The 19,382-nt window shown below is 46.7% G+C and overlaps 1 long non-coding RNA gene across 2 annotated transcripts in view; it reads left to right on the forward strand.

Annotated features, from left to right (window-relative positions):
- Nucleotides 1–15,679: 15,679 nt before the first annotated feature.
- Nucleotides 15,680–19,382, forward strand: part of LOC117980202 (uncharacterized) — a 33,683-nt gene continuing 29,980 nt past the window's right edge. For both annotated transcript variants that reach the window (XR_004671382.2, XR_004671381.2), the window contains exons 1-2: nt 15,680–16,158; nt 17,430–17,567. This is a non-coding gene — a long non-coding RNA (uncharacterized LOC117980202). The remainder of the gene's footprint in view (nt 16,159–17,429; nt 17,568–19,382) is intronic.

Consider the following 19,382-nt stretch of genomic DNA (forward strand, 5'->3'; position numbering starts at 1 on the left):
TAATCAGGACTTCTAAAGTGAAGTTTTCCAAAAAACTTTTAAAAATATTCATTTTAAATTTTTGTGGGTACATAGTAGGTATATATATATATATATTTATGGGGTACATGAGATGTTTTGATATAGGCATACAATGCATAATGATCTTATCAGGTAAACAGTGAGTCCATCAGCTCAAGCATTTATCCTTTGTGTTACAAACAATCCAATTACACTCTATCAGTAATTTTAAAATGTACGATTATTTTTGACTATAGTCATCCTGTTGTGCCCCCATATGCTAGGTCTTATTCATTCTTTCTTACTATCTTTTTGTACCCATTAACCGTCCCCCTGCCACTTCTCCCACCATCCTTCCCAGCCTCTGGTAACCATCCTTCTACTCTCTATCTCCATGAGTTCAGTGGTTTTAGTTTTTATCACCCACAAATAAGTGAGAACATGCAAAGTTTGTCTTTCTGCCAAGACATGTTTTTAAACTGAGGTAAAATTCATGTAACATAAAATTTACCATGTTAGCAACCTTACAGTATACAATCTACTGGATTTTAATACTTTCCCTGTGCACTGTGCACTCTCACCTCTACCTAGATCCCGAACATTTCACCCCCCACGAAAATGAAACAATGCGTCCGTCAGTAGACACTCTTCATTCTCCCACCCAGTCCCTGGCAAGCGCTAATCTATTCCTGTCTCAATTGACTTGTGAATTCTGGACATTTCACGGAAGTGCAATCATACAGTACGTGGCCCTGATGTGGGGTTTCTTCCACTCAGCGCAGCAACTTCAAGCTTCTTTCATGCTGCAGCATGTGTTAATACTTCATTCCTTTTCATGGCAAAATAAATCCCGTTAGCTGGATCTACTGCGTTTTGTTTATCCATCATTGCTTGATGTACTTTGGGACTGTTTCCATCATTTGGTTATAGCGATACATTAAATACCTTTCTTTTGTTATTTTTGCCACACGTCTTCGAAAATAGACAACTCATTCTTCTGAACACATCCCAGAATACACGTCCTCGGTAGATTCTTGTCCAGGATTAAATAATGGCCTTTATTTTCTTAATATCCTTTTTGACAATTGGGATAAGGCAGCCAGAAGGTAACTGACTTCTATCAAGTTATGGAGCACATCGTACAGAGGCGAATGTAGGCCTTTCCAATTCTTGTCCCCAGATGGACTTGTGTGACTCTGCTGAGGTTAATTCTTTGCAGCACGCCCATCCCTCACGCATGCACGAAGTTCTGGAACTCTCCCCTGCTGCATGTTGCTGTGTAATTGTGGCCTGACTTATCCACCATGAGCATGAAGACTGTGACTCAGCAGAGATCAGGGCCACAGCAGGCATCCTTACACACCCATGTTTAGATGTGCAGAAGCTGAGAGCCTGTGTTTGTGAGAAGGAAGACAGGCTTAGGATTGAGGTGAGAAATACCTCTCATTGCAGAAGTGGTGTCCAATAGTCTGATTCATGCCTGTCCCTCAGTTAATCACGGTTTCTTAACCGCTGCTCTATTGACATTTTGGACCAGATAATTGTCCCGGGTGTTCCCCTGTGCTTTATAGGATGTTTGCAGCATGCTGGCCTGCACTCACTGGATGCCGATAGCACCACTCTGCCTTTCTCTCCCCATCATGATCATCTAAAGTCTCTCTCCAGGCATTGCCAAATGTCCCTTGGCGAGGGGCAAAAATCATTCTTGCTTGAGAACCACTGGATCAGATAAAATTAAACAGACTTTCTATTCCTCAGACTCTAAGCCTTGTGCTTGATGGGAATGTGGGGACAGATAACGCCCAAGGAAATTACAGGAGTAAGAGGGTTATCTGGAGCAGGAAAATGTGCCAGGTAAGATGCGTGTTTGCTTGGGTTTGGGATTTTCTTATCTGGGGACCGAGTGGCTGATTACAGGCTCAGGGCTCATTACTCCCAAATTACCCGTCTGTCACTGCTCATTAGAGGAGTTTCCATTTGAAATCTGTTTCTGGTTGTTGCCCTCTTTGAAGAGAAGAGTGAATGAGGTCACAGGGATTAATGGCTGATAAAAGCCTTTCTGTTTCAATATTTCTCCAAGGAAAACGAATCATCATGTTTTCTGAACGCAAAACTCCGAAATAAAGATATGGGGAGTAGCAGGCCCTCTCCAATCAGACAGGCTCAGGAAAGTTTCCCCTACCAAAATAGAGCTGCTTATAACAAAGTGGAGTGGAGAGAGGGTGCAAGAGGGAGCTCTCAGGCACCTGCCTGGAACCTGCCTCATCACAAGAAAAGCCTGCCATCCCACACGCCACATGTGGCCCACGCCTTTTAGCAGAACCTTTCTCAAGAGCCTCCTGAAGACTTCAGGACTCTGGACAGGCCACCTGCTGAAGGACACTGACCCCAGCAGCGGTGTCTCCACCAAGAAAGGAACAGTGAGCAATGAACAGCGCCGATTCCTACACTGAGCCTCTGTGACCTGTGGACTTTGTTTCAAAACAGCTTGTGTGGGCTTCCTTTTGTCCATAAAAGCTTCCCCTTTGTCCCGGCCCCCTTGCTAGGACTGTGATCGTCGTAGAATGCACATCCCAAGTTGTGGCTCCCTCCACTATTTCCAAATAAACTTTCTGCTTGGAAAGTTGGTCTGGTACTCATTTTAGGTTGACTGTCTATGTAGAAATCTTTCCATTTTAGGTTGACTGTCTATGTAGAAATCTTTCCATGAACCTCCACGCCCTTTTTCCAAAACCTCCCTGGCAGGAAGTTCAAATAGGAAAATAAGGGCTACCAGCAGAATCGTTTAACCCAGCATTATACAATTTTAATCAAAGTCTTTGATGTGAGCGTTGCCTCTGCCAGGTAATGCTAAGGGTGCCATTACACGTTTCAATGTGCAATGAACGTTTTCCACTGCGGTAGTGTTTTGCATGATGAGTCTGTGAGGGTGGGGGTGGGGGTGGGGGTTCTGAAGAGTTCTCTTCCATAAAGCTATCTCTCCTTCACGCGGTCGCTTTGGCAGTTTTCCTTATTACCTGCTGTGTGTGCTGTTCTCCTTTTGAGTTTTGATATCTGTGCTTTCAACCAACTCATTCTGAACTATGTTCCCCTTCATCAGCTGTTATCTTTCCTCACCTCCATGCAGCCTGGGAACTGCTGTGAAATCCAGCTCTGTTTTCCCACCCCAAACTTTCCTGTTTTGACTCCTTTCCAGGAGAGTCTTTCCCATTCATTTCCTTCTGTGATGTGTAAACACTGCCTCTGCTGCAAGTCACTCAGCCACCTCCCTCTGCTCTGCTTCACATCCGGGCTCTTAAATGTTTGTGTGTCCTTGTCTTTTTCACATTAGCCCATGAGCCAGCAGGAGTGAGGAGACCTGGGTTAAGTCTACCGTCTACCTTCTACCACTAAAGAGCTCTGTGTCCTTGCTCAGGCCATGGGTGGCTCTACCACACTGTTTCATTATAAAAGCATACCAGATGCTGTCTTTCCCTGTGGTATACTTAGGAGACTATGAGATGATCATATTTAAAATGCCTGGTAAAGTTAAAGTAAAAATGGAAAGTTGTGTCTCTATTTATTTCTACTTACCTTATTTGCTGACTTCATCACAGACTTCTCCTTCTATCACTCTCTCTAGCATATTTTTTAATCCTGTTCGATCCTGGCATCTTTTACATTTCTCCTTGTTTCCAGTTTCTCATGCGCTCCGGGTAATGTAGTTCCCCCCGCCACCTCCAAAATTAACCATCTCTTGGCAAAGGAGGCACATCACCAGTCCCTCCCACACGCCAGTCCTTGCTGTCAGCACTTTATATGTGTTTTCTTTTTTCCAGTTTTTAATTTTATTTTTCCGTAAGTTATTGGGGTGCAGGTGCTATTTGGATGGATGAGTAAGTTCTTTGGTGGTGATTTGAGAGATCTTGGTGCATCCATCACCCAAGCAGTATACGCTGCACCCAATTTGTAGTCTTCTATCCCTTGCCCCTCTCTCTCGCTTCCCCCTAAGTCCCCAAAGTCCATTGTATCATTCTTATGCCTTTGCATCATTCTTATGCCTTTGCATCCTCATAGCTTAGCTCCCACATATCAGTGAGAACATACAACTTTTGGTTTTTCCATTCCTGAGTTATACTTAGAATAATAGTCTCCAATCTCATCCAGGTCACTGCAAATGTGGATAAAAAAACTGTGATATATATATATATATATATATATATATATATATATATATACATACAGATATACACACACACACAATGGAATACTACTCAGCCATAAAAAGGAATGAATTATGGTCCTTTAAAGGGTATGAAAGTACATGTAAGTTTCAGGGTCTCTTTCCTCTGAGATGCCTCTGGTACTGATGGCTCAGCTGGAACCAGGGATCCTCCAGCAAGTAAGTGTCTGCTTGACTCAAATATGCAGCCTCCCTTCTGGGTGGGAAACCCTCCTACCTACCTGGCCTCTTCTCACCTTCTCCCCAGTGGGATCATCGTGCAAGGAAATAGACCAAGACTTCCCAGCACTTCTTTCAACCTCTGCTTTCTCATTCTCATGTGTCCGTTTTTGGGAAAGTGGTCAGAGGAGAGAGAGACAAGAAGCCATAAAGGAGAGACTCAACCCTGCCTGGCCTGGAGAGGGCAGCATTCAGCCCAGACAGGACGTACTGGGCTCCTCTCCTGCCCTCTGGGAATGGCAGGGGCAGCTGCCTGGAGTACCGCGCGCAGGGTTCCCTAAGAAGGCGAATGGGGTCTGCACCGTGTAGGGTGGGGAGTGGGGGCAGTAATGCCAGATTCCAGACTCCCCTCAGTCCAACTTCAGTTGGTTTCTTCTTAGGGGTTGTTCATGACTCAACTACATAACTGGCTTCCTGGTACCCTTTACTTTTCTGTCCTTTGACTCTAGAAAAAGAAGTATTTTAGCATGCTTCTGTTTGGCGAAAGGCCCTTGGTGAGGAAACTCTGTTGGTAGCTCCTGAGCTGCAACACCCGTCTCAGAGTCAGAGACGTTTCAAGTGGGGAGATTCTATTGTTTTCCGCATTCTGCATGGCAAGGGCCCCGCCTTCGATTCCCTCTTGTGCTGTTTGCGAGTCCCCACGCTGAGTTCACAGGCAAAGGAAGACGTTTCCATCTCAGTAAAACTTCACAGTCTATGTGGCTTCGATGACATGTCAGCCACAGTGGAGAAATTTTCAGAATGGTTTTGTTTCAAGGGTGCAGGGAGGAAGGGCTGTCTCCCAAGTCAAATGAAGCATTCCTTCCCTCTGTCCTGTCATTCCTACCCAGTGGGCCTGGAGGGCCTTTGCTAACCAGCATGACTTAGTTTGGAGACTAGTAGCTTTATTTACATTGGATATCTTTTGCCAGTCTTCACCACTGCACCATCTCTATGCTAAAGGTAATTGCCAAGAGATTATGTTGTTATATTGCTCTATCAGGGTGCAGGACCCCATGGAGTTAACGGCCAAAAGCCACACACTCACCACGCAGCAGAGTCCTGACTGCATCCTCACATTAGGAACAGGGTTTTCAGGTTTTTTCAACAGAGCTTATCTTTTTTTTCTGTGGGTGGTGGGGAAGATGTAGTCTTGCTGTCATTCAGGCTGGAGTGCAGTGGTGCAATCCCGGCTCACTGCAACCTCCACCTCCTGGGTTCAAGCGATTCTCCTGCCTCTGCCTCCTGAGTAGCTGGGATTACAGGCACGCACCACCAAGCCCGGTTAATTTTTGTATTTTTAGTAGAGACGGGGTTTTGCCATGTTGTCCAGGCTGGTCTCGAACTCCTGACCTCAGGTGATCTGCCTGCCTTGGCCTCCCAAAGTGCTGGGATTACAGGCATGAGCCACCACACCCGGTCTGAGCTAACCTTTTTTAATCTTTGGGATGAAGAAGGAAAAATGATAGCATTACAATTTCTGATGTTCAATTAATTTTAAAACAGTGAAAAGAAGGAGAGTTGATATTCAACAAAGTTGTAGATAGAAGGAGAGAAGACACAATTATTCATGGGGTACAACTCGGGTAAAGAGAGAGGGGAGTGCAGGAACCGGGCAGGCTCTTCCAGGCTGGAGAGAGGATAAACTTGCCAGAGCTGTTCTGGAAGGGAATTTGGCAGTAGCTACAAAAGTCTGGGAATTTTGGATATATTTTGATCCAGTGATTCCAATTCTAGGAAGTTATCTGAGGAATAATTGTAGGTCAGCTAATTCATTAAGCTACAAATGTGTTTACAATGGTGCTGTTGATAACAAAGAAATATGGAAAAGCTAAACATAAAATGTCCTGCTTATTGGGATTTTAAGTCTTGCAGAAGTTGTTTGACTTATTCAGTAAAACAAAAAAGTTTCAAAAGCAGTATATGCAGCTTTAGTAATCAAAACAGAGTGATATTGGTATAAAAATAGACATATAGACCAATGGAATAGGATTGAGAGTCCAGAAACAAAGCCATATGTCTATGGCTGATTGATTTTCAACAAAGGTGCCAAGAACATTCAATGGAGAAATAGCAGTTTCAATAAGTTGGGCTGGGACAACTGGATATCCACAAGCAAAAGAATGTAGCTGGACCCCTACTTCACTCTGTATACAAAAACTAACTCAAAATGGATCGGTTACCTAAATATCAAAGCTAAAACCATAAAAATCTTAGAAGAAAACTTAAGGGTAAATCTTCATAATTTTAGATTTGGCATGAACAACAAGAAAGATAGATAAATTGAACTTTATCAAAAATAAAAACCGTGTATCAAAGCACATTATGAAAGAGTGAAAAGGCAATGTAAGGAATGGAGGCAACTATTTACAAATCATCTATTTGATAAGGACTTAGCATCCAGAATATATAAAGAACACTTAGAAGTCAACAAGAAGAAGACAAACAAACCAATTAAAAAAAAATGTTGAAGGACTCAAACAGACATTTCTCCAAAGAAAACATACAAATGCCAAAACCACATGGAAGGATAGCCAACATCATTTTTCATCGGGGAAATGCAAATCGGAACCAGAACGAGTTACCACTTTATACCCTCTAGCATGGTCATTTTTTTTTTTTTTAAAGGAAAATAACAAGTGTTGGTGAGAATGTGGAGAAATTGTAACCCTTGCACATTGTTAGTGGGACTATAAAATGGTTTAGCCTCTTTGGAAAACAGTTTGGTGATTCTTCGAAAGTTAAACATAAAATTACCATATGACCCTACAATTTCACTCCTAGGTGTAGATTTAAAATAACCGAAAATAAACACTCAACAAGTACATGTCTATAACCATAAGTATGTGTGTAATAACCAAAAGACAACAAGAGCCGAAATGTCCATGAACAGATAAACTGTAGTATGGTCATAAAATGGTATATTATTTAGCTATAAAATGGAATAAAGTACTGATCCATGCTACAGCATGAATGAATCTACATGACATTATGCTAAGGGAAAGAAGTTAAGACATAAAATGTCACTTATTGTATGATTCTCTTTATGCGAAATGGCCAGAATAGGTAAGTCCATGGAGACAGATTGCAGATTGGTGGAGGCCAGAGGCTAGTGTGGGGGAAGAATGGGGAGAAACTACTTAATGGGTAAGGGATTTTACTTGGAAGTGATGAAAATGTTTTGGAAATAGAGGTGTGGGTTGCATAAAAAATGTACTAAATGCCACTGAATTTTTCACTTTAAGATGGTTAATTTTATGTTACGCAAAGTTCACCTCAAAATTATTTTTTCAAAAAAGCAGCATATGTAATATCTCATTTTTTGTGTGAAAAATACATACGGGAAAAGGCTGGAAGAGCAGCACTCATTTATAAATGTGCTAATGGTGGTCATGTCCAGGTGGCACAGGAGGGCACAACCCCAGTGCTGGAGCCTGGTTCAGAGTGGCTCAGTCACTTCTAGCTGTGTGACCCTGGGCAAGCTACTTGTCCTCTCTGCCTCGCAGACTTGACCTGAGGGTTAAATGAGATAATGCAGCACTCAGCACATATCAGTAACGGTTAGCTATTATTATTTTTAAAGGCATTTTGACTTGTCTTAGTTTATTTGCATTTTCTAAATTCTTGACAATCAAAAAGGTTTTATTGCAATATCTAGCAGAAATGCAGACTTTAAGAGAGGAACGGATTCAGACGCCCCTGTGTGTGACTGGAGGAAGGTATGTATTTTGAACAAATATGGGATATTGCATCAGCTACTTAAAAAAAAATACCTCTGTGGTGGAGCCCTCAGCTCTGCAAAACCAGGGAAGAGATAGAGAGGGGCTATGGAGTCAGTGTGATGTGATATAAAGAAGAGAATTGCAAAACAGAGCTTCTCTCAATCCACGCACACAAGCTTTTAGTATTAATGTGCAATGTTAAATGCTGAGAAATTACAGCTATTAAATAAAGACTCTCTAATGGGGCTTCCTTGTCTGGAAGGCCCCACCCTCCCTACTCTGTGCCTCCTCCTGCCCATCCCAGAGATCCATGCTGGGATTTTGGAGCCTCCTTAATTAGGGTCCCCTGGTACATTATCTCTTAGCAATTCCCACTTTCCCTTCCCAGCTGTTATAACAGATCTTCTCATTATGTATCAAGAACAAATGCATCAGATATATTCAATGAATGGCTCTCCATGAGGCAAGTGTGCTGGATATTTTGTTCACTGTATTTCCCCAGTTCCTAGTAGGAAGCCTGGCATACGGGAAGGGTGTTGTAAATATTTTTTGAATAATCAGAATGACCAGATAGGTATAGTTCAATAATCATTACCAGACAATCGGCTTCCATTTCCATTGATTCCATTAGACTATTCTTCACAGGACAGTCCCACAGGAGGGTAAGCAGTATGGACGTTAGTGCTGGTGCCGTTGTAGGGGATCAGCACAGAATCTTACAATCACTTGGGGAAACACAGGCCCCCTTTTCCATACTCCATCTGCTTTTGTTTGGTTCTCTTTTCCATCCTGGTCACTGCTTTTCACTGTACACCCTACCTCTTCTCTGGGATGCTGGTGAAGTGTCACTGGGCCACACGGTATCTTTTATACATAAAGAACAACAGAAGATAGTTTGATTCTGTTTTGTTCCTTAGTGCTTTTTATACCTACTAGACATCCAGCACAACAATATGTGGAAATAATCTTCAGTAAGTTCTTGGGTATCTGCTCTTCAGCATGGTAGGTCTTCCTCCAAGTACAAAAGCCATAACTTAAATTTCCAAACTCATGTGATCACAGGTTCCAGCTGATGCTAAAAATCTAAGTCAGAGTCTGTCATACAAGGCCTGCGATTCTGAATCTGAAAATATTCTCAGGTGATTTTCATGATCAGACAAGTCTAGGAAATGCTTGCTTAAATAAACAGTGCAACTAGCAAGCTATTTTAGAACTTTAGAAGTTGCTGCTTGCAAGGGAATCCAATCATGGATATGGAGGCTGGAGCTATGCCTTCCATCTTCCTGCTTGGTTTCTCCAAGGAGCTTGAACTAAAGGAAACAAAGGTTTAGTCTCTAGTAATGCCTCTTCTGCACTCTGCCACACCCCAAAGAAGTAGAGAACCTGGCAAAACTCAAAACTCAAGACATCATTTGCTCTTGGATGAAGAAATGGCATCAGAAAGGGGTGTGCTCAAAGTGTATAATTTTATTCAAGACACAGTTACTGGAAAACATGCCCACATGAGTCTACTGCCCTATAAGCTTGCCTGATTCCATTCCAGTTTATTATACTTGATTAGTATCTACCTGGAAGCCTACTTTCCTGGTGCAAAGAGAAACAGAGTATCTGTGAAAAGCAGACTGGGAAGCATTTCTTTAGCGACTTAACATTTAGGATGCTGGATGCTCAGATTATATGCAGCCATCAGAAAAGAAAGATGCAATTCAGTTGTGAAGGATGTATTTTAAAGCCATTTGCTAAAATGTCACTGGAATTTGTAGTTGAACCCAGTGAACATCTGGAGATGCTGTAGCAAGTGACAGTGTTGCGTCCATCTGTGATTGTTTCTAACATCACTGCATTGGACAATGACAGGATGAAACGCTGTGCTCATCCATCAGTAGGTAGACTTTCTTGGCATACTGGGGATGCCACCAAGACACTTTATTTGGCTTAGTTCCTGCTCTGGGGGTCGGAATTTCTCCAGCAGCTGGGCGTCACTCTCTGATCCTGTGTTTTCATTGGAATGCATTTGCTTGGTTGGTCTTAGTTCAGTGAAGCTGAGCTCCAGCTGTACTGCTCCACATATCTATCAGTTCCTAGAAACACCTGGTCCTGGGACCTGCTCCTCTGGTAAGGGATGAGACATTGAAACAGGTTCTCACATGAAATAGCCTCAGCTCACCTACGAAATGTGGGTGGTTGCCAGCTCATATGTGGAAAGAAGACCTCCCCAAGGATAAGGAGACAATAGAGGTAGTGCAATGAAGACCCTTAAACCCTGATTTTTCCCTTCCATACTGTTATTTGGAAGTGAGTCACTAAGTCCAGCTCATAATCAAAAAGATTGGTGGGTTGCAGGAGGCCCACTGATCCCAGAGGGGAAGCGTCTACAAGGGTGATATTTCAGAATCAACACTTGCTTTGTTGGTTTTCTCCATGATGTACAAGTCCAGTTTTAATTAACTTTTTTTTGGATAATCCTGGAGTCTTTTTACTCAGGTTAAAGAAAAATCACCCAATTAGGGATTTTTTATTTTCATTTTCCTGACATCTGAGGTGTTGGATAGACACTATGACCGCTTCCTCCTTCTGGAAAGTGTATCTTGTTTCCCAGACTCTGAGACACTTCTCCGGTACCTTTGGTTTGTGATCTCAATTCTCACCTGCAGCCCCTGACCCCACGTGCCACATTTCCTGACCCATGGAGAGGCACCTGCAGCATCCCCTGCCCAGCCCGGCTCAGCTGCTCCACTTCTCATCTTTTCCCTGAGGAACCCTCACCCCTTAACATCCCTGTTTTTATACATTGATTTTCCAAGCTATAGTCATTTTTATTTTCCTTCTTTTTCTTGCCCTCCAGATTAATTTATCACCGACTCTTATACAGCAGGTCCTTGAGGAACGACATTTAGTTCAACGTTTTGCAATAATGTTGCCGAGGAAAAACTCAGTTCTGGCCGGGGCCACCACTGGCAGAGTTGGCACACTCTCCCCAGGTCTGTGTGGGGTTTCCCCATGTACTCTGGTTTCCTTCCACATAGAAAGCTGTGCCCGTTAGGCGAACTGGCATGACTCTCTAGTCTCTGTCTGGTCTCTACATGGCTGCGTCTGAGCTGCCCTGTGATGGGACAACGTCCTGTCCAGGCTTGTACCCGCTTTGCACCCTGAGCTGCCGGAATAGGTTCTGGCCACCCACCACCCTAAACTACCGTAAGTGGGTTGGAAAATGAATGAATGAATGAAAATTATTGTAAAATAAAAACCCATAAAGTCTACGACAATCATTCAAATGTGCAACAACATACCATGCGGTATGAGAGGGCGCTGGGTGAGCCCCCACGTCTGTGACCGTTTGTGTTTGAGCTGCACGATGTCAGGGGGTTCCTGGCACTGCTCTCTTTGCAAACACTCATTGCTGGATCTACCGCAGCAATGAGTGGATTGCTGGATCTACCGCAGCAATTGCTGGATCATACCGCAGCAACTATGGCTGCCGCCACTCATCGGTTCACCAAAAAATTGAGTTCACCAAAAATTGAGTAAATAATTCTCCTACTTGTTTTCATTAATCTTTCTTAAACATATGCAGAGCTCACATTTATGCCAGTGCTTAATGTTAGACATGTTTTGGGTCTTTAGTTAGCAGTTTGGTAGTTTTTTTGTGATCAGAAATATGCCATCTCAACTCTTGTTTACGTCAATTACTTATTGTAAAATTGATTTTGTTATATGTCGTTATGCTTAAAGTCCCAATTTCCAATAACCTATGGACGAGGTTAAGTGAGAACTTACTGTAGATTTAAGTTTTTTTTTTCTTTTCCATTTCTAATACCTTACTATGCATAATGGATGGGACATCGTCTTTGGGGTCAGACAGATCCATGCACAAATTCTGTGTTTTCTCTGGCCTCTATATGTCTCTGTTTTACTTGACTTTTATATATCTGTGTCCTGGTCTCTAACATGACGGTCAAGCACATAGCTTTTAGAGTTGTGAGGATGCAGGAAGGGGCCCCAGGAAGGGCCTCCCCCAGGGAGTGTCCGGCTCTGGGGGCCTTGGACACGCTCATGTTGCGCCTGGGGATCTCCTCCATGCCTTTCTCTCCTCACCCTGTCCCTATTGGTCCTGCTTCATGTCAGCCCACACCGTGTAAGAAGCCATCCCTGCGATGATATCTACCCTGCGTGTTGCACCCGCTTCACAGCTTTCTGAGTCCAAACATCTTCAGGGGTTGAAAGCCACCCTGGCTGGTCCCCATGATCATGTCCTGTCTCATCTGCCATCTCCTGAACATCCCAGGCCCTGCTCCTTCCTATCAGCCTTAATCCCAGTGCTCTCTGGCCCGCCTCCTCACAGCCCAGCTTCACATTCCTTGGAAGCCACAACAACTCCTCCCTCTGCCAGTGGAGCCTCGGCTGCCCTCCAGGGCCTGCTGTGGCCCTGCTCTCCCGGGTCTCTGTGGCTCCTGGGGACCCTGTCACTCTCTTCACCCCTAGCCTGGAGGGCAGACGGCCAGCATGCAGGAGGAGCGTGCAAACCAACATCATCCCCAGAGGTGGACAGTGAGCCAGGCCCTGCTTTCTGTGTGGACCCATGACTGTGGAAAAATCACACTGTCCTTAAAAAGCCAAATGGTGCCTTTTCTCTTGACTAACCCTCCAAATGGGATTTTGAGAGAAAGAAAAAAAATCACCCCTTTGAACCATATTAAACAAGCCAGGTCTCTCTGAGTTTGAAAGAAAACCAGAACACTGAAAGGAGGTCACCATGGGGCACTGGGGTTCCTGCAAGAAGCCCTCGGCGGCTGGGAATGTGTATTCCCGAGCAGTGAGCTGCCTCCGGTGTAGTCAACTGCAGAATGTCCATTCTGAGTGGAGCCTGGAGTTTTTGCTGCTTTACAAACTTCACAGAATGCTGTGAGAGTCTGGCTGGGGTTGACAGGGCAGGCCTGTGCTTGTGGGCCCTGGGGCCCCAAGCACAGCTGAGGTTCTGGGACCACGTGCCAGGGTCCTAAGTCAGTGAAGTTGACAACTAGAGCGAGCAACTGCTGAATATGATGTGGTCTCTCCTTCCTGAGAACCAGAGGCCAATGTGAAGGTGGGATTCTGTGACTTCCCAGAATGGGGAAGTGGGCTGGGGTGGCAGCTGGCAGCTGGGCCAGCTTTGTGGCCCACCCCAGCCTGGAGCCTGTGCTCTCGAGTGGGGCTGCCCCACCTGCCGGCCTTCATGCCGTCCACGCTATTACCTCAGGGGCTAGAGGGCATACTGATGGTGGGGAAGTTCGGCTGGGACCACCCAGCTAGGGAAAAAGACTGGAAGGACCCAGGGCTATTTAAAAGAGGGATTCTGGGGCTCTGAACTCTGCAGGAAGTTCCAGAAGCAGCGTGCACTGGCTCTGGTAGGCACAGGCCCTATTAAGGCTCCATAGCCTTTTCCTCCTGGAAAGACTTACATGGCTCAAGGAGGGACAGAGGGAGCATGTGCGGGGCAGGGCCAAGGGCAGGTGGGACTGTTGTGCTACCAAGGATGGGAGGAGAATGCCAGGAAACTGGAAAGCTCCTCAGGAACTGCATCATGTTGGGAAGCAGAGAGCCCCTTCTTGTTGAGAAATGGCCCAGTTGTCCCTCCAGAGACACACTGGCCTGCATCTCAGCCAATGACACAGGACTGGGACCCTGTGTCCCCACACAGGCACCTGCTCTGTGATGCACCCGGCTTCTCCAGTGACTCAGCTGCTTGGCCTGGGCCTGCTAGAGATGCAAATTGAGGTCTCATCAGCTGCCCTAGCCCTGCCCAGACACCCTGCCCAGTGTCCGACCGGGCCTGCCTCAGCCGGTGCTTGGAGGGGCACGAATGACTCAGCGGGAGTGGGAGTTGCCAGGAGCTTCCAGGAGTCTTGAAGCCAAGTGTCTCTCCAGGGTTGATGCCAGCTTCGCATTGGCTTGGCTGCACCAGGAAGACCACCAGGGCAGTGCAGAAAGTGATGGAAGGACCTGCCATCGGGTCACGCCTGAGCCACAGCTGGGCCGTTTCACTTCAGAGTGAGAATCCTCCACTTCCATGGTGAGGGGAGGTGGAGGGGCTGAGAGTGAGGAGTGGGAGGGCGTCCACCACCTCCCTGACACCCACTCACTGTGGGACCCGGGGAAGTTCCACAAACCCTCTGGGGCCTCAGTCTCCTCATCCATAAAGTGGGGACGCTCAGAACAGCACCTGACTCCCACGTGGATGGGAGCAGCTATGCCCTGATGCTCAGAGAGCCCACGACCAGGAGGCAGGATGTGTGCCGGCTCTTCCCAGTGGGGCATCCAAGGGGCACAGCCCACTCTGAGCCTCAGGTCCCCATGAGTCGAGGAAGGATGTCCATGATTGCTGCATCCAGGCCAGCTGGGGGCCCGCACATCAGGAAATAGGACAGCCTCATTGGCTTTTGCTCAACTTCCAGAGAGAAATCGTCAAGCACAGAGCCTGCAGGAAAGATGGAGCTACAACCCAGCACTGGAAAATAAAAGCCCAGGAACCCGGCAGGAGTGGAGGAGGCCAGCGCGTTGGAGAGCCCCGGGCCGTAGGAGACATGCCATTCCCTGTCTCGGATGGAATCCCTTCCGCCTGTGTCCCTCAGCACTCCTGGTTTGTGTTGGGTGAATGAAACCACATGTGTGGAGTACTTTTTTTTTTTTTTTTTTTTTTGAGACGGAGTCTCGCTCTGTCGCCCAGGCTGGAGTGCAGTGGCGCGATCTCAGCTCACTGGTTCATGCCATTCTCCTGCCTCAGCCTCCCGAGTAGCTGGGACTACATGCACCAGCCACCACGCCCAGCTAATTTTTTGTATTTTTAGTAGAGACGGGGTTTCACCATGTTAGCCAGGATGGTCTCGATCTCCTGAACTCGTGATCTGCCCACCTTGGTCTCCCAAAGTGCTGGGATTACAGGCGTGAGCCACCGTGCCGGCCGTGTGGAGTACTTTTTAATGGCAGGGGTCTCATGCAGGCCTGCCTTTTCCCCATGCTTCTTCTCCTGGTTCTCTGTCCAAAGCTTTCCCCTGTCTATCTCCATTTTCATCCCCTTCCTGGCGATCACAATGTCCTTCTTCTCCCCTTCAGTGTCTCCTCCGGTGTCTGCCTTGGGAGCCCAAGCCCTGAGAGCGCTCCTGGAGTCAGGAATCAGTATCTGTCACTATGACCCATGAGCCATAGCGCGTCCACTCAGACAGTGTCTTGCTTGATGTGGAGAGAAGGGCGAGGCACGAGTTATGGTGGCTGATTTGCACACCGGTCACGCTGTCTTAAGAAGACTTACTTGTTGACATTAATTGCGGGATAACATAGGAAAAAGTGTGAAGGGCACTGCCGACTCTAAAAAGAGAGGCAGCCCCACGCAAAGTGAAGGGGGGCTTGGGCCCCTGAAATGGACAAGCGTCATGGGCTTCAGCAACCTGTTTCTGCGAAATTGCAGAAGAATGAGGCTGGTGACTCAGCCCAGAACCCCAGCCCCCGCCCTCCCCAGTGAACAGATGAAAGCTGATGGCAGCGAGCAGTGGCCACTCCCTCGTAGCGGATTCGTTGGGAGCCTCTGCCTTTCTTGCCCAAATGTGGTTCGGCTCAGTCTAGCTACAGAGAAAAAAATTGCATTCCCGGCTGGGATTTCGAACAGTGATTTATTTTAGTGGAAGTGCCTATAATTAAAAGCAGCCACAACAAAAACGAGGCGTGAGAACATATGAGTCCCAGACAGTTGCCAAGCCCAGGAGGCCATCGTGACGGCAGAGGTGACAGCAAACTAAATTTACAGCCCCATTCTGCCCCTTTCCAGGGGTGTGCTCTCAAAAGGGGTCAGTTTACGCAAGGGATTAGGAAGAGTGAGATGCCTCTTTTGGAAATGATGATGCATATGTATTTTCGAATGTTGAAAATACGTAGGTGTGAATACCAGGAAGATGTGGCGGGGGACTGTGAGGCAGAGGTGTCCCTCACATGGAAGTACAAAGACTAAGGGAACTTCTGTGCAGATGGCGCCAAGGTTAACTCAAGGTAAGAACGTCAGAGCAGCATCACAGTGACATTGGCTGAGATGAAAGGGAGAAGGAAAGCTCATTTCCATGCCTCGTAGCCCACACTGCGCTTCCAGCTGAGGTCGGGAGGGAGGGGGCAGTGAAGCCCTGGGTGCAGCGGCAGAGACCCGGAGGCCAGTGCCCCCGCGGGGGCCTGTAGGGTTCCTGTCCCTTTGTGTGAGGTTGATGTACAGCCCCGCAGCAGCTCTGTGGGCGCTCCAGGCCAGCTCCTTGGAGAATCCACAGAGGCCCTCAAAGGCTGCGGAAGTGCACTTGTGAACATTTTCTATGCATTCAAAAATCACATTCTTTTGAATTATTTCCAGCAGCCTGACCATGTGACACAGTCCTTGTGTGGTGGGTCCCCAGGTGAAAAGATTTCCTGAGGAGATGCCTGAGTGCTGAGATTCAGGCATCCGGAGGATACCGGTCTAATTCACTCTGGCTCTGAGTGGGAGGCCCGATCCAGGCACAAAGGGCAGTCCTCTCCCTCCGGGCTGGAGCCTGGCTGCTGGCCCAGAGCGTCGGAGGATGTCTGCCCTGTGGAGAGATTCCACTGTGCTTTCTCCTCCTCCTCCCACGCTCTGGCTCTCAGAATTTATAGCAAACATGGGCGTGAGGGGCTCAGGCTGCTGATGGGTGGGTCCCAGAGGAAGGAGAAGACCTCCACGGAGGTTAGACAGTGATTGTTGTTGAGGAAGAGCGGAATGGCTTCAGGACTGGCCTGGGTCCAGCTCCCACTTAGGGGTCTGCCAGGTGGGGGAAGCCCCAGCTGCTGCTCTCATGCGAGATGGGCAGCCGCAGGACCCTGCTCCTTAGGGCAGAGCCACACAGGGACCAGGTGGCCAGGCAGCTGCGCTCACCTCCCGTCTTTGCAGATGCGGCGTCCCCACCTGGCTGCTTGGGAGACTCTTGACGGCAGGTGTGCTGGGATCTGAGCTGTGTTTCTGCTCTCGCAGGTGTTTGAATTTCCCAAAGCGGGTGGGAGCTGCCAGGACTCCTAAGCGAGATGAGGCATGAGCACCGGGCTGCCCAGTGGAGTCCTGGTCAGGGTGGGTGAGGCTGTGCAGGGATGGCTGAGCTTGGGTATTGACGGGGCCTGCTGCCCCAGCCGGCTCTGCTCTGTGCCCTGCACCAACATGTGTCCTGGGTTTCCATCCTCAATCACTGTGCAGGGGGCAGGCAAGGACACAGTCTTTCTATCCTTCCAGGCTTCTAGCCCTCAATGCCTTTTCTGTCTAAACCCCACAGGGAGGCTGCGGGGATTCCTCATCTTAGCCCTGCTGTGAACCACCTGCGGCAAGGACTGTCTCCTGCCTTCTTTGGGAAGCCCAGCGTGGGCCAAAATCAGTAAGAGAAGCCAGGTTTAGGAATCTCAGGAAGGACCACGTAAGTGTTTGCTAGGACTGCTGTCACAGAGTACCACAGCCTGGCAGCTTAAACAGCAGAAATGTATTGTCTTGCAGCTCTGGAGGCTGGAAGTCCCAGAGCAAGGTGTTGGCAGGGCTGGTTCCTTCTGAGGATGTGAGGTGCCTCTTCCCTGGTGTCTGGTGATGCTGACAGTCTTCAGTGAAGGCCCAGAGCAAGGTGTTGGCAGGGATGGTTCCTTCTGAGGCTGTGAGGTGCCTCTTCCCTGGCGTCTGGTGAGGCTGACAATCTTAGTGCTCCTTGGTGTGTAGAAACCATGATCTCTGCCTTCATCTCCCCATGATGTTCTCCTTATATGGGTCTCCCTATATGTATCTGTCTACAAATTTTACCCCTTTTATAAGGATTCTGGTCTTATGGAAGTAGGGCCTGCCCTACTTCAAAATGACTTCATCTTTATCAGTTATATCTGCAATGACCCTATTTCCAAATAAAGTTACATTTGAAGTACTGGGATTAGGGCTTCCACATATGAATTTTCAGGGGACACAATTTAACCCATGGCAAGCCAAGACTGACTTTCAGGGCATGGCATTTCCTACCCAAAATGTAACAGGACGGGATGGGGCTACAACGGCTGGACTGGTCTCAGTAGAGAGAAATGACATCACTTTTAATTTCCATCAGAGTAAGAATGAAGTACAACATAGATTAGCTTTCTGAGCATGAAATAACTTGAAATTTTAAGGAGCTGATTGAGGGATTCTGGGACTTGTGATTGTTCTCCAAATCGAGTAACAAATTACTCCAAAAATAGTCAAGTGCCTCAGTACCCCATTCATTCAGACTAATTAAAGGGAAGCCTAGCCTTTAGAAGTTGGAGTTCTTTTCACAGATTTCCTTGAGAAATGGACTATACTTTTATTTTTTTAGCCTGGAATCAGCCCTGCTCCCCACCCCATGTGACAGGAACCCTGGTTAGATATGGGAAGGGGGTTTGGTGAAAACAGGAAGGAACAGCTGTGGGGGGCTTGGAATTGGTCTAACAATGGCAAATACTTAGAACTAATTGGGGGAAGAGAGGCTTTTAATTACCTTGGGTTGTTTTCAATAACTTTGTAATTATTTCCTCTTAGAAAATGAAAAATGTCCAAGTCCCTGATTTTGGGACTCTGCCTGCAATAACATTTGATTATATTTTTCAGTGAGGCATACAGAGGACAAAATAGAAAGTCAGAAAGAGGTGGGGCTTTGTGGGGAGCTGGGCAAAGGGTTATTCAGTGTAGAATTTACCCTTGTTGAACTAAGAATACTCACGGCTGTCCTGAGAAGTGCCCTAAGTCTGTGATGTGGAACGGCTGTTGGTTCCCCATATCCTTGCTCCATGCCGTGTGCTCCATGGAGACTTGGGTTTAGATGGCCTTAGTATAGATATAGTTAATATTAACATTTTCATTAATATTACCTTCACATCAAGAAACTGTAGCATAGCCCATTTTTTTTCCTCCAATCTTTCCAAATATTTTATATATTCTGCTTCTAAATTAGATTTTATAAGCATTTCTTAAGCACCTACTATGTGCTAGGCAACATCCTTGGGTCCTGAGGATGTGAGCATGCATGCCATATAAGTGAATAGATTTCCATGTATTGGGAAGAGTGTACCAGTAGACTTCCTGGGAAGGTGGGAGACAAGGAGAGGAGTGAATAATCCCTGTGAGGTTGAGAGGGGAGCCTGGAGGTGTCAGGAAGTTTCCACCTTGGGAATTTGAAGGGAAATGAGGGAAAGAAGATCATCCCAGGAGCTCACTAGGATAATCCAAAGCAGAGAAGAAG

The sequence above is a fragment of the Pan paniscus genome, chromosome 4, assembly GCF_029289425.2.
Source record: "Pan paniscus chromosome 4, NHGRI_mPanPan1-v2.0_pri, whole genome shotgun sequence".
NCBI classification, from domain to species: Eukaryota; Metazoa; Chordata; class Mammalia; order Primates; family Hominidae; genus Pan; species Pan paniscus.